Genomic DNA, 15,046 nt, shown 5'->3' with positions numbered 1-15,046 from the left:
TCTACAGTCTGAAATGGCACAGCATGGAAATAGTATATCTTATGGGAATGCTGATCATATATTCTTCCAAGTCAAATAAACAGAAAAAAATCTACCAGGTGTAGTAGATCATTATCATGATTACATTTCTTTATATGTGTAGTGGAGAGTTCTGTTGCCATTCAAAATCCTTTAAAAGAAACAGTGGTAATTGCCGTACTTGCTTGTTAATGGTAGTGGTATTATTAGAATAAGGATGGATTCATGAAATAGTCTTAACTATATGAAAGAGGGTTATGCTGAACATATGTTTAATTTTTAGAGTTAGTTTCTCTTTAATTATGTTTTGAATGACATAGAGGCAATTTCTAAGCAAGTCTTCTGTAGTAAATCGTATGGTATTCTTTCCAAATGAAGTGCCAGAAATATTAAGGCAGATTAAAACTAGGATTTACAGAATGTAAATACATCTCAAAGACTACATGTCTGCAATAATATTCTAAGCTGTACTGTTATTTTATTTTTAGTGCTATTGAATCCAATACCATTATTACCACATCTATATGATTAGCAGAATGGGACAATTCATCAGGTCCATCTCGCTGAGGCCAACTCACTGTGGGACATCAAACCACAGACAATTCACGTGGTTATAACTCAATGTGATAAATATCTGCCACTATTTCTCGACATTATTTTCATTTTTGTCAATGGAAATGATGTCAACGAAATAGTGGTGGATAATATTTATCACATTGAGTTGTTCCACATAGAACTGTCTTTGGTGAGTTATTCCGTGATGAGTTGGCTACAGTGAGATAGCCATGGCAAGATGGCCATGGTGTTGGGCATGGCAAGATGGCCAAAACAAGTTGGTCTCAGTGAGTTGTCTTAGACCCCATGACTAGTCCTATTTCAAGGACAATTTTATGTCACAGCTGTGAAGACTTAGGAAAAATGCATCTGATGAGCTAGAGAAATCTCAAGTCAGTTGCAGGAATCAACTGATCCTCAATCAAATCTCTTTTATTCTAACTATACATATTACTATCAACTTTCTACATATATCATGCTGATATACAAAACTGTTATATTCAGGAAAAGAAGGCATGTTAAATAATTTAAAACATGAAATTCAGCCTACACACAAAAGCAAATTGTAGGAATGGAGAAGCAAATTTAGGAATATACTGTAATCAATCTCTAGTATGTTTTTAAAAGGCTTGCCCTAAATATTTCTTTTGGTAGTAACTTGATAATAAATTCATCATTTATGATAAATTTTTGACAAACAGAAAATTCCTGTTAAACGTGAAAAAGTACCAGTATGTCAAAAATTCAATATGTGACCACTCAAAAAAATAAAATGTGGAGAAATAAAGGTAAATTAGCATTTTGAAATATTTATTTAAATACTATTTTGATGAAATGTCTTTAACTTATACATCTTCTTTTACACACAGAGAATAAAAATCGTTAGATCTAAAAAAGTGACTTGAAAGGCAGTATAGCCTAATATTTAAGGTGTGGTAATGGGACTAGAGAGATTCAATTCAAAGTCCATCATCAGTTGTGCAAACTCGGTGACTTTGATCCAGTCTTTCTCCCGCACTCCAGTCTATGACACAGGGTTGTTGTATAGCTTAGTTAAAGAGAACTCCAGAGGCCAGCTGCCTCTATGTGTATGGTGGGCAATTTATATTGCATCTAGATCAGGGGTTTCCAACCTTGGTCCCTTTAACTCCCAGAGTCTCTCAGCTAGCAAAAGCAAAAGCTGGCTGAGGAACTCTGGGAGTTGAAGTCCACAAGTCTTAAAGGGACCAAGGTTGGAGACCCCTGATCTAGATATTGCTTTCATGATGAAAGTTAGATCTGGAAAAAAATGTAACTTGGTGAGAGAGAAGGATGGATGGAACATAAGAAAAATACATTATCCTTTCATTCCCTTAGGATCCCTTGCATTGTATGTCTGTTTTTCCCAGAAAAAATGCTTTGTTCTTTATGAGTAATTAATCATAAGTATCACCAAGCTATTTGACTCCTAGTGACAACATAGATTTTCTTCCTAACCTGTTCTTTCACGTGTCCCAATAGTGCACTCATAGCCTCTGTAACTGAGACCATATACCTTGCTGCTGGTCATCTTTCTTCGCCTTCTTTTCCAGAGAGCTGGGTCATTAATGAATCTAAAATGACTTAGCTGCAATATTTCTGGATGAGCTCCAGGGACATATCTGAATGGGTAGAGTATAAATTCATTCAATCTAGGCTTAAAACCTAGCTGAGGTGCTGCTCTTCATATTCATATCACAGTCATACTTTACTATTAATAATCCATTTTAATGCCTTCATCTGAATTGTGGTGTACTAGCCTATGTTGTGGCTTAAAAAGGTGAAACACTGAAATATTCTATCTATTCAAAGAGTCTTTGTCTAGTGAAATATTTTTCTGATCCTTATGAATGGGCTGAATGCATCTTTCAACAGAAGTTATAATTGCAGTAAATTAGTTGTTGTTTGCAGCTGGTTGCCCTGACAGGATTGGACTAGGAAACTTTATTTATTTATTTATTTATTTATTTATTTATTTATTTATTTATTTATTTATTTATTTATTTATTTATTTATTTATTTATTTATTTATTTATGTCACACGGTATATATAAACATAAGCATGAAATAATTATACAATATATAAGCATATATATGAGTATAAGTATGTAATAACTATATTAATTGGATATAACGAAGGAAAACAATAGGACAGGAACGATAGGCACCTTTGTGCTCTTATGCACGCCCTTTACAGACCTCTTAGGAATGGGGTGAGGTTAATGGTAGATAGTTTTTGGTTGAAGCTTTTGGGATTTTGGGAAGAGACCACAGAGTCAGGTAGTGTATTCCAAGCATTAACAACTCTGTTACTGAAGTCATATTTTCTGCAATCAAGATTGGAGCGCTTAACATTAAGCTTAAATCTATTGTGTGCTCATGTATTGTTGCAATTGAAGCTGAAGTAGTCTTCGACAGGAAGGACATTGTAATAGATGATTCTATGAGTTAAACTCAGGTCATGTTGAAGGCGGCGTAGTTCTAAATTTTCTAAACCCAGGATTTCAAGACTGGTGGCATAAGGTATTTTGTTGTATTTGGAGGAGTGGAGTACTCTTCTTGTAAAATATTTCTGGACATGTTCAATTGTATTGATGTCAGAAATGTGGTATGGGTTCCAAACAGTCGAGCTGTATTCAAGAATTGGTCTAGCAAATGTTTTATATGCTCTGGTTAGTAGTGTAGTGTTTTTGGAGAAGAAGCTACGCAAGATTAGGTTTACAACTTTTAAAGCCTTTTTTGCGATGTAGTTACAGTGGGCTTTGGCACTTAGATCATTTGACATGAAAACTCCAAGATCTTTAACAGGATGAGGGTCATCTGTAAGGTAATGTCCATCAAGTATGTACTTAGTGTTTGGGTTCTTTTTTTCAATATGTAAGACTGAGCATTTGCTGGTTGAGATTTGGAGTTGCCAAGTTTTAGACCATTCAGACAAGAAGTCCAGGTCTTTTTGGAGGATAGCTGTATTGTTGGTGGTGTTAAATAGTTTGACATCGTCAGCAAAGAGAACACAATTACTTGTAATATGGTCACAGAGATCATTAATGTATAACATGAAGAGTGTTGGTCCAAGAACGCTGCCTTCAGAAACGCCACTTTTAACAGGAACAGGGTTTGATAGAGCATTGCCAATTTTGACCACTTGTTGTCTGTTTGATAGAAAAGCTGTTATCCAATTGTGGAGGGGTCCTGAGATGCCGTAGGATTTTAGTTTTAGGAGAAGTTTATCATGTACTACTGAGTCAAAAGCAGAAGTCTATGTAGATTGCATCTATTGCTTTGTCCTGATCAAGATTTGTAGTCCATATGTTTTTGCAGTGAAGAAGTTGTAAATTACATGATAATTTTTTTCTGAAACCAAATTGTTTATTGGTTGTAGGTTGTTTGTTTGTTTGTTTCTAGATGGAGGGTGATGGATTGGTTGATGATAGATTCCATTACTTTGCAGGTGACACAACAAAGAGAGATAGGTCTGTAATTTTAAACTAGGCTGGGGTCTCCTTTTATGAAGTCTCTTCTCATAACCCCAAAAGTTTTATTAAAAATCTATCCACTGTTGACCTCACCACATTTCTAAGAGGACTCTAAGGAGCGTGCATAAGAGCACAAATGTGCCTACCGTTCCTGTCCTATTGTTTTCTTCCCCTATATATATATATACTTAATTATATAATCTTTTGTGTTATGCCTGTTATCCTTGCGTATATTGTTATGACAAAATTAAATAAATAAATAAATAAATAAAAAAAAAAAGATAGGGATGACCGTGGCAAGTGACCAAAGTTTGGGAAGGGAACTGGTCGTGAAAGCTTTTTCAAAACTTATGCTTAGGGGTTCTGCTATATTAGTGGAAATCTTTTTTTAAGTATGCACATAGACCATCTGGTTCACTAGATAGGGCTGGTTTCAGTTTGCGAAGAGCTTTTTCAACATTATCTTCTGTGAAATCTATGTGTATTAGGTCGTTGCACTCATTGTTGGTACGATTGGGGAATGTCGGATATAAGTCATTACTGTTAACAAAGACTGTGCCAAAGACTGTGTTGAAGAGGTTTGCTTTAACTGTTTCATCATTATATTCTTTGTCGTTAGAATCTTTTAATGGTGGGATGGATCTCGAGTCTTTAAGTTTGTTGTTCACAAAATTATAAAAAGCACGATTGGAATTTGTGCGCAAGAGGTCTTTTTCTTGCTTGGTGTGGTAATTGGTGCATTCAGTTTTTATTTGATTGCATATATTTCTGTAGCGGTTTTTGAAATTTGCTGCATAGCCCTTTTTGTTTCTTCTCCAGAAGGTTTGTCGTTTTGTTTTATAATGGATTGCAGAAATTAATTTTCTGGCTCTAGCCCCTTCTTGCTGAACTCTCCACTTCAGGCTTTCCTTGCTCTTCCTCTTCCTTCTTCAGGGATCTATAACACCTTTCTTTCTGCTTGCATCTTACCCTGTTATGATTTCCTCTTTTTTCCTGCTTTCGTGCAAAAGTTTGGGATGCCGCCTGCTTATGTGTGGTCTCAAGGGGTGCTGGAGTGATAGCAAGCTGATTTTTGGCTATGGGGGCTGCAATGTTGGAACTGTGAATGAGTTTAATTAGCAGTTCAGAGCTAAGACCCCACACACTGGGTCTGAGGGAGGGGGGAGCTGCCATTCTTCCATGCTCACTCCCCCAGGGTGAGTGCGCCGACCCCTGGCATAAGGGTCATGCCACACCGCAGACAGAGCTGGAGCTCAGGAAAATCTACAGATCATAGATGCAATCTGGAGTCCCATTCAATCCCCCCTCCCTTCTACAACTCAGGGGGTCGAGGCTGCATCATTTGGAAAGCATTTGCTAACATATGGATTGCCTTTAAGCTGCAACTTTTTAATTCGCTGCATTTCCCAGTTCCATTTCTTAATTGTAGCTTGGGGTTTTTATTCCAGTTTCCTGTGCTGCAGAAAACATTGCTGCAGTTAGAAGGTAAGGTCTCTGTCCTAATCCAAAGAGACAATAGCAAATCCTGTCAAGTCACTTTACAAAGACAGACAGTGGAAATGATAGATATTCTCAACCTCCCAGGGAGAAAGCTTTCCGGAATTACAGCAAAGGACCTTGTATTTATTATACTGGATACGGCCAAATAAAATATTTAATTAAAAAGTAATCGCCACATGTATTTTTCCACGATCTAAAATCCAATTATTTGGGAACGTCTATTTCTTGCTTAATGTTGATAGTACTTAACAAATCAATCGTCCACCAGAGGAAACACTCCAAGTGTGAAGCATGGGAATAATTTGGACATCTCAGTCCAGATTTCTTTTATTTTGTGCTTTTCTTTAGCTGTTTGAAGAGGGAGGTTAAAATGCTATCAATAAGATATACCTGATGGTGGGGAAATATCAATCGCCTTCCACCAATTACATTCTTATGGCATTTAAGGCACCTTTAAAAAAATAAATTAGTGTCCTTTCATTTTCCAGTTCCATTAATGAATTAACTAATATTGCAATCCTAGGCATGCTTACTTGGAAATAAGCCCAATTATGATTCAATAGGACATTCTGATGAGTAAATAATGCATATGTACAGGATTGCACTGAATAAATACCTTTTAAAGTAGTAGCTCTAATCTAAGTGAGATCTTTGGTTAAGCTCCTAGAACTGTTGCATTCTGTGTCAGTTGGTGAAACACACGGAATGGGTCTAAAAGATACAGAAATGTTGATGGAGAATGCTGTGGCATTACTTTTGGCACTTGTGTAAAAGAATTATACAAATATATTATGTGATTAGAGAATCTATGTTTATGCAGAGCTTTTTTCCTAGCGTAGTTTTTCCTTCTGCTATTTCCTAGGACCAGAGACCTACTACAGGCTGAATAGAAGCAATGTTGGTAAAATGAAGCTACCTTGGCCCAGGTTTCTGCAACATAGAAAAGACATCTGGAATTGTCTTTTATCATTTGGTTCTCTAACATATGGATAACAGTTTTGGCCAAATAATATGTGATAATGTAATTACTCAAATATAGATATGTACGTGGTTTGTATTTGTTTTTTTCCATTAAAGATAAACAAATAGTTCACATTAGTTGAACTGCTGATAAATCTTCCCACTCTACCTCATCTTCTATCTCTGAGAATGAAATTCCATCAAACAATTATCCTTCTTTAAAGTAGCCAACATAAAATCTTGTCAAGATAGCTGCCCAAACCAACGATGTGTTCGTCCATCCCACAACTTATTGTGTTTTTCCCCAAGAGTGTTGAAGGAAAAATATAGCATATTTTTCAGAACCCCAAACAAGACAACTCCTTGGGAGGGGCTGTCAATGGAGAGTATAGGAATTCTTACCTCTAAAACTTGACAAAAATGCAAATCTCCACATAAGTTTGGTTCAGTGGCACATAAGAGCAAGGACAGAGATGTACAAACTGCATTCAGACATAATACTAAACTAATGTTATAAAGAATTCTCATTTAAGGAGAAAGAGTAGCATGATGATAGATGATGTTCAGTCATTTTCACCTAGGTTTTCATACAACTTGGAATGGCTAAACAAGCTTCAATGCTTTAATAAACCATTAATGAGAGAGAGAACAAAACTTAGTTTCTTATACTCATCTAATGACAAATTCATGGAGAAAGCCACCCACATTTGTTTGTTTAGCAGGAGGATACAAAGAACAGTAATCAAATACTTGCAACGGAGCATCATTTGTATTCAGTAAACCAGCATTATCAGTTTGGTTTACTATGCTCTCCAAATATAGATATTTTTTGCCCATGTTATATCTAACACCCAACTATCCATAGTAGAATAAGTAAAGAGAATGTGTTAATGAGTGCATTTTAGGTCAGTTTTAAGGACCAAAAAAATCACCTGAAATTGATTTTTGCCTTAATCTAATAATTATGATTGTTTATGCAACATTAATAAATACAGTTCAAATAAATGTTATGGACAGAATCTTCAGTTTTATTAAAATTAACAATGGTATCATTACCTTAAACAAATGCAGTTTGAAATTTCCAAAGTTTGGAATATTTTTTGATTGTATTTGGTGTATATATTTGTGTGCGTGTCCATCCTTTATTCATACACATTAATGCAAATATATTAACAGTGGCATTTAACAATATGGTCTATAAAATATCCAGAATACATTTGCAGAGATTATCTTCAATCTATTATGCATTATAAACAACTAATTTTTTTCATTCTTAACTATTTTTTTGCTTGTGGAAAAAATTGACTACATTTTAATATTTTATGGTTCATGCAAAGTGTTAATATTTTAAACTTTTAAAACAAGTTTTTTAAGGTTTACTTTTTTTACTTTCACTACCCTTAACAGATATTCATCTCCCATGTTCTTTGCCATCTGCAACTTATTTATACAAATGTTTACATCTTGTCTTAAGAACCATCTACACAGACACACACACATACACACTCTTAAAAAAAATGTCCCACACGCAAGTCCAATCCATATTATGTGTTGAACATTTGTGAAGATTGTGTCTCCATCGATATGGAAACATTGAGGGAGGGGAAGGTTACAAAGGAGGAGGAGGAGGAGGTGTATGTGCAGGGCCGAATCAAAGAAATATATTATTCACTCTCCTGAGCCCCCTTTTTAAAGCTGCTTTGCAGGGTTCTTTAATGTTGGGCAAACTGAAAAGAAAAACAATAATTAGAGATAATTGCTTGTGTCCAAACATAGGCATCAAAGCCTTTGGGACTCATTTGTCGTGGCCCTGGTGTGTGATCCAGAAAAATGACCCTTATTTTTATTTAGAGTGGGGACACACATAGAAAGTGGCAGATGGAGGGACTTCTTTGCACTCTTCATTGGCTCAGCTGTGTCTGCCAAGGAGAATAGGCATAGAGGCCAGGATAAAAGAGATAGACAGGAGGGTCATAAGAGGCTGAATAATTACCGGGGTAAAGGGTAAAGGGAGTGGGAATACTGGAGGGTACTTCACCACCACTTTGGAGTTAGCTCTATGCATGTGGCAGACTGTCTGGGGGTGGATGGTATGGGCATCCGCTCTCATTAACTCCATGGTTAGGGGAATCATACACGTTAAAGGAGGCAGAACCTCATTAAGACAACTAAGATCTTAACTAAAGCCCTTCCTACTGACTACAATGCAGGTGGTGAATCATCACTACCCCCAGCTGAATGAGGATGACCTAAGAGCAAAGGAACACTTGATTTTAAGGCATTTTAGATCTTGCATCACACGTTGAGAGATAAACCATCCAGTGAATATCACAACACCATTTAATCCTGATGATTTATACCAAGCACTTGGACACAGGGCAAGAAACTACTAGAAGTTTCTGAAAGTTTTATAATATCCATGAAAACATTTTTAGATTTGGTGTGTGTGTGTTGCAGTTTTGTGTCAAAGGAAAGGGAGGGGCTCACAATTTTTAATCAAGAGAGACGGTCAAACTTGACGAATGTTGATTCTCTACAATATTTGCTTTAAAGTAGTTGTTAAAGGCACAAAAAACTGAAAGCGCCTTATATAAAGCTTCTATGGGAACAAGCTATTACACCATTTCCTTCTACATTTTTACAACACGGAACTCAGAACTTTTAAAGAGACATGGGTCAATTTTAATCCCCTGGCATTTCTGCATCTCAAAGCTTCAAATATATACATACATACATATTTATATTTAAAGGGCAGATTTTGTATGGAAAAGACTAGTTTATAAAGTAGCTGTGATTTTCATACAGGAAATTAAGAAATGAAACTAATTAAGAAGCCTGGTTTTCCATTTTCTTTCGATTGCTAAAAATAGCGTCATCTTTGAGAGAGAACCAAATGGATTCAAAGACATATTGGTCTATCTTGCCAATAACTCAGAGCAGTATGTTTGAAATTTATGTCTGCAATTTAAAAATGGGGAGGGGGATGAAGGGAGCCAGCTTGATGATGGCACAGCTCCAGAAAAGTTTGCAAATTGGTTGTGTGTTTTTTTAAGATGCAGGTTGGTTGGTGACTGAATATGGCTTAGAAGTTCTTAAGTTTAAAGCAAAGAGAATTCCTGTGTCTCCAGTGCTTTTCACTGGAGACAACTTTTAAGATGTGTGGCTGGGGAATTCTGGAAATTGAAATCCACATATTTTAAAAGTTGCCAAATTTGAGAAAACCTGCATTAAGTATTTAGCAGAGGGAAGCCTCACTGCTTGTCTCCCATTACTACTCACCAGGTTATAAAAAATCGTGTCCTGCACGCTTTGTCTTAAAGTAAGAAAACGTGACAGGATTATTAATCAATCAATCAACATTAAGTTACTTGCAATATGGCAAGTAGATAGAATTGATTCACATGGGGGTGTGGGGGGAAGGAAAGGAAATGTTTGGAGCATCCAGTTAGCTATGCTTGTTTCTCCCTACAAGGAACAAAAGGGGTTTTAAGAGCAACACAGTAGATTAAAAGTTGCATTAAGAAAACAAAACAAAATAATATGTAAACCTTACAAAAAACTTATAAACACATTTCAAAACACACAAAAGAGCATTAAATAAAGATGTAACAGGATTATGAGGGGCAAAATGATTGAAAGATGATCACAATGCTAGTTATATTCATTCAATCAAAATAATCAACCTGTATAGATACAATGATATATTGGATTAAAAGAGGCAAGGATTTATGGATTTGTTTATAGTGACGATGCTTTATGGATTTGTTTGTAGATAATAGATGGGCTATGGGAAGAAAATATCATTTGTTATATATTTGTATATAGAAGGTGATAAGTTACTAAAATTGTTTATATTTGTTATGATGAAAGTGAAAATCACTTTATATAATTCTATTTTTTTCTTGGCTATATTTTTACTTTTCTTTTCTTTTTTTTGGACCTTCTATCCTTTTTTATTCTTATAATTTTGTATGGTTTTTTTTACTGCTGTGATTACAATCTTTAATAGGAAATCATTAAGTCTCCAGTTTTACACACATCTTAATATATCACTGGACTCTGAGAGAACTGTACTATTATGAAAGCTAGTTGCAAAAAAGCAATTTATCTGTATTGATTCAACTCAACATGCACCTTCCTTACTTCACACAATGGCTCACATGTGTGACACAGCTATCATACATCATAAGCAGCCATTCTGTTCAGCTTTTCTTTCATCAGTGCAAGTGGTACCGAGTGAAATCCCACCATGTGCCATGAATCTCTGAAAGACAGAAAGAACTTTTTCATTAAATTGATTTTTTTAAATCTTTTTTTTTAGCATTTCATTTTTACATCTACTAACTTTTCTTTTAAAAAAAATGGGAGCTGGAAACTATTAATTATTTTTAATAGTCTACTTATATACTGTGACACATATACTAAAGAAAATGTTTATTAGAAATAGAGCATCTACAGTTTCAGTAAATTTCTACTTGTCAGGATATTTTTCTTAGACAGCAATCGCATGCAGTATATTACTGGAAACAAGCTGATCAAAAAATGGGATTTATTGTTAAGTATAGACAGGATTGTAATAATCGATTATGTAAACAAAACAGTCCAATCTCCATATTTTCAACTGTCTTCAATGGGGCATATTTCCCAGAAATATATCTAGGATAATTTATATGTAATATTTATATGTAATAATTTATATTCTTATTTAGCTTCAAGGTTTATAAAGACCGATAAATGGGGTATGTGCAATTTGTATATTTCTTAATAGCATGATTACAATACGCAACAGTTTTCTACAGGTAGAATTTTAAGAAAGTTATGCAATATGAATTTTCCTAAATTTTATTATTGTCTTTAATAATACAATGAACTTTCACATAATTTAACATATTCCTAAATTTAGAGAATATTAGTCCGTGAATATGTGTATGAACAGAAAATTATAACATGCATTTTATCAAGCCATTGTTGGATTTAAGAACAGTTTCCCGGCGTTGTGTGGATAAACCTGTTTTACAGTAAAGAAAATAAAGTGCACCTATCTTTTTGTTGGAAAATTTCTACACCCCATAGCTTCCCCAAAACACGCGCAGGGGGGAAGTTAAACTCGACGTGAAAAGCTAAGGATAGTTGCATGGAAACAGCAAATTTACCTGTTGCAGAGCGAGAAGGTTAGTCCGTGAAAAGGCGATCCGCGAAAAAGTTAGTCATTTGACCGTGCCATATCGCCTTGTTAAAATCCCTTTACTTCAAAATCCCACTTCCTTTTGTTATCTTAAAAGTTTGGGAAAAGGCAAAAGTCGCTTTAGCTGACTGTTGAATAATCCCATTGCGCCCCCTGGGTGTTAAAAAAAATAAAACTGTAGTTACTTGGTCGGTTCTTAAGCAAAATTGATGACGATGTTATCCATTCAGTCGTGTCCAATTCTATGCGCGCTTTCTCTCCCGCCCCAAATCCCGTGTACAATAGAAGTAATATTGTTATAGAAATGAGTTTGAAGCCCTTTCATTCAAATCAAGCTGTTTTCTTAAGTGGACTCGACTAAATAAAGAAGAAAGGCAGGCTTTTCCCAAACATTCCCAATACAGTAGTACCCAAAAAGATTTCCAAAACTCAATAATGATTGATTGATTGATTGATTATGGCCGTTGTAGGTGCTGACTCTAATGAGTACATCACCTTTTCTTCAAAATGATTTAGATTTAGCTTGGCTTGTCAGGTGTTCCAGTGATGCCTCATCACAGCCATCTCACTGCTGGTTATTTTCCTCTTCTCTTTCACCCTCCCCGAGCATTATAAAGTTATTCAGAAAGATAAGCCTTTGCCTAATGTTTCCATACAGGATAATATGTGGCTGATAGTTTGTTCCTGAAGTGAGAACTCTGAATTAATTGATTCTATGATACATCTGTTTATTTCTTTCCTTAGCTATTCATGAAATTCTCTGACGTTTTCTCCAACAGCAAAGGCATCAATATTCCACTTTTTCATACTCCAATTTTTGACCTCATTTTTGCCGTCTTGCTGAGCTTTTCTACTTCCTACCGCCAATAATACAGTCAATTTGGTTTTGGTATATGCTCTGTGGCAGTGTCCAATGTATATAGGTGTAGTTTGCTTATTTGAAAGCTGTTAGCAGAGAATAAATCAGATTGGCAGAAACTGTTAAATTATTTTCCTGCTTTATTTCTGTTTCTTAAGCCAACCAATGTAACTATATTTTCTGCTTTACTATTTCCAGCATTGATTGACATTCTACTATCCACAAGCAGCACCCTGAGGAAATATAAAATCTCTACCTGATATGCAGTTAGAATAACATGTAGAACATTTCTTTTGTGGAAAGCTATCGCTTACTTCAGTGTAACAAGTATAATATGTACCGCTTGTTCTGAAATTAATGAGAACCTAAGTGAAGAATTTGTTCAATGCCCTTTATTTCTATGCCATTCATACATGAAAGAATGATTATGGTTATTGGTTCTGAATGCTAGAAATCCATGAATGTCTTAACATCTTTATGATGGGACTTTTATTTTTAGTTTTTTTTAATTTGACCTTTATTATTGTATGCATAACTCAAGGAACATACATAGTACTTATTCCTCCTCCCATTTTCCCCACAATAATGACCTTGTGAGGTGAATTGGTCTAAGAGAGAATGACTGGCCCAAAATCACCCAGCTGGCACTCATGCCTAAGGCAGGACTAGACCTCACTGTTTCTAGGCCTGCACCTTATTCATTACACCAAAACTGGCTCTTTTTTCTGGCTCATTTGCTGCGTGGCTCTGGAATCAGAAGTGTTATCTGATACCCAACTGAAATCATGATCTATTTTTGTGAGAAACACAACTATTTGGACAAAATAAAATGCTGGTTCAGCTTACATATACTACCTTAGATACTCATGGGAAGTCACATGGAAGACTTTGACTGCAATTGAGTGGTTGTGTGTGTGTGTGTGTGTGTGTGTGTGTGTGTGTGAAAAGTCCAGAGTAGATTTTAATTAATTTGTAAAGTCTTCTTGTCTGTAATTTCAGGTTTTGGGAAATATCTCGATAGATGGATAAAAATGCCAAGTCCAGTCTAAACATTTGTCTGACTGTGCGATGAACCATAAAAAAAAGCATAAAGTACAAAAGCCAAGTCTCTCTGCTTATGAATGAACTCCTGTATTATCTTACACCAGGTAATGATAGCCTAAATCAGTAGAAATTATACTGGTTTAGGATACATATAAAAAGGCCATATTTGTGGTGTGAACGGTAGCACAATATAACATTGATGTTGATTTTCTGAAAGAATATAGGAAGTGTCAACTGAGCTTAATCTTCAACTATGGCCATCACGGGCATAATAGTTTAGTTAATTTTTCTTTATGGCACCTCAGTGTAAAACTCAGTGTAAAACTAGGCAGCTTACATATATATCTCTGACCCACACTGGAGTTTATGGCAATCAGTTTGGATCACTAGGTGGGAAGGAACTTATTATTTGTCCCTTGCAGACACACTCACATATTATTTTGCAAATAGAAAAACTATGTTTATAAGACCGAAGCGAGTTTTTGATCTGGAAAAAAAGGAGTTGTTTCATTTGCTGCTTCTGCAAAAACGAGTTGAAAATTATCGGTTGTTTCGGCTGAGCCAGGAATGGTCAACCTATAACCTAGTTCCAATTCATGATCCCTCAAATGAAATGAAATGACAGATTATCAACATTATTTTTTTTCCTCTCAAAGTAAATATATGAAACTTCTGCAACGCTTAATATTTACTTTAAAACAGTCAATATTCCAAACATGGGGTAAAAATGTTCAATTCTACTTGTGTAGTTATGGTGTGCATTATAAGGACATGCCTATGGGAAGATCACCTGGAGAGGAAGAGAGGGAGAGAGAAGGAGAGGGAGAGGGAGGGAAAGAGAGAGAACACATGTAGAGTTTCTTAGTTTATAATGGATATCCTCTTGGTAAAGGAGGGATAATTCAGGAAACTCACTCAATTTTTCACTATTTATTTGAAGCTTTTTTCTCTCCCTGTGTAAAATATAAGAGCTGTGAGGTCATCTCTGTCCTTTATTATCTAAGCTACATTGGAAAGCAGCTAAGGTTAAGCAGGGTTTGACAAAAGATGGGACTTTCTTTAAGACCCCAGTTGTTTGGGCGGGGGGGAATAAACTCCTTATAGCAGGAACCAATAGCACAATTACTTGTGTCAATATAAGTTTATGATCTCACTATCATTTCCTTGACTGTGGCCTTTTTAATGATGGGATATGACCTTGAGGTTACTTATTAGATACACCTGAACCAGGCAATAAACTCAAACTAACTAGCTGAAATCATTTGTGCCCTCTGCTCCAATAGACAACCATCTCCACTACAGTTTTAAATAACACTTTGCCGGGGGAATGAAGGATAGAAGTAAATACATATTCCATGTAAATCCTATTTACATATATCTCCAATCTGCATTTTTATCTCCCCAGGGCTTCTATCGAAGGTCTTATTTTAT

At 35.5% G+C, this 15,046-nt stretch overlaps 1 long non-coding RNA gene across 4 annotated transcripts in view; it reads right to left on the bottom strand.

Moving 5' to 3' along the window:
• Positions 1 to 11,803, bottom strand: part of LOC131194813 (uncharacterized) — a 62,614-nt gene extending 50,811 nt beyond the window's left edge. For 3 of the 4 annotated variants that reach the window (XR_009154317.1, XR_009154315.1, XR_009154316.1), the window contains exons 1-2: positions 11,681 to 11,803; positions 10,662 to 10,791 (exon numbers count right to left, since the gene is read on the bottom strand). This is a non-coding gene — a long non-coding RNA (uncharacterized LOC131194813). Of the gene's footprint in view, positions 1 to 7,547; positions 8,255 to 10,661; positions 10,792 to 11,680 lie in introns of those variants that run through there. The other variant, XR_009154314.1, reaches the window with a different exon arrangement.
• Positions 11,804 to 15,046: the final 3,243 nt, after the last annotated feature.

Source organism: Ahaetulla prasina, chromosome 3 (assembly GCF_028640845.1).
Source record: "Ahaetulla prasina isolate Xishuangbanna chromosome 3, ASM2864084v1, whole genome shotgun sequence".
NCBI lineage: Eukaryota > Metazoa > Chordata > Lepidosauria > Squamata > Colubridae > Ahaetulla > Ahaetulla prasina.
Note: the sequence above shows the minus strand (reverse complement) of the source record. Positions and strands in the feature narration are given on the sequence as shown.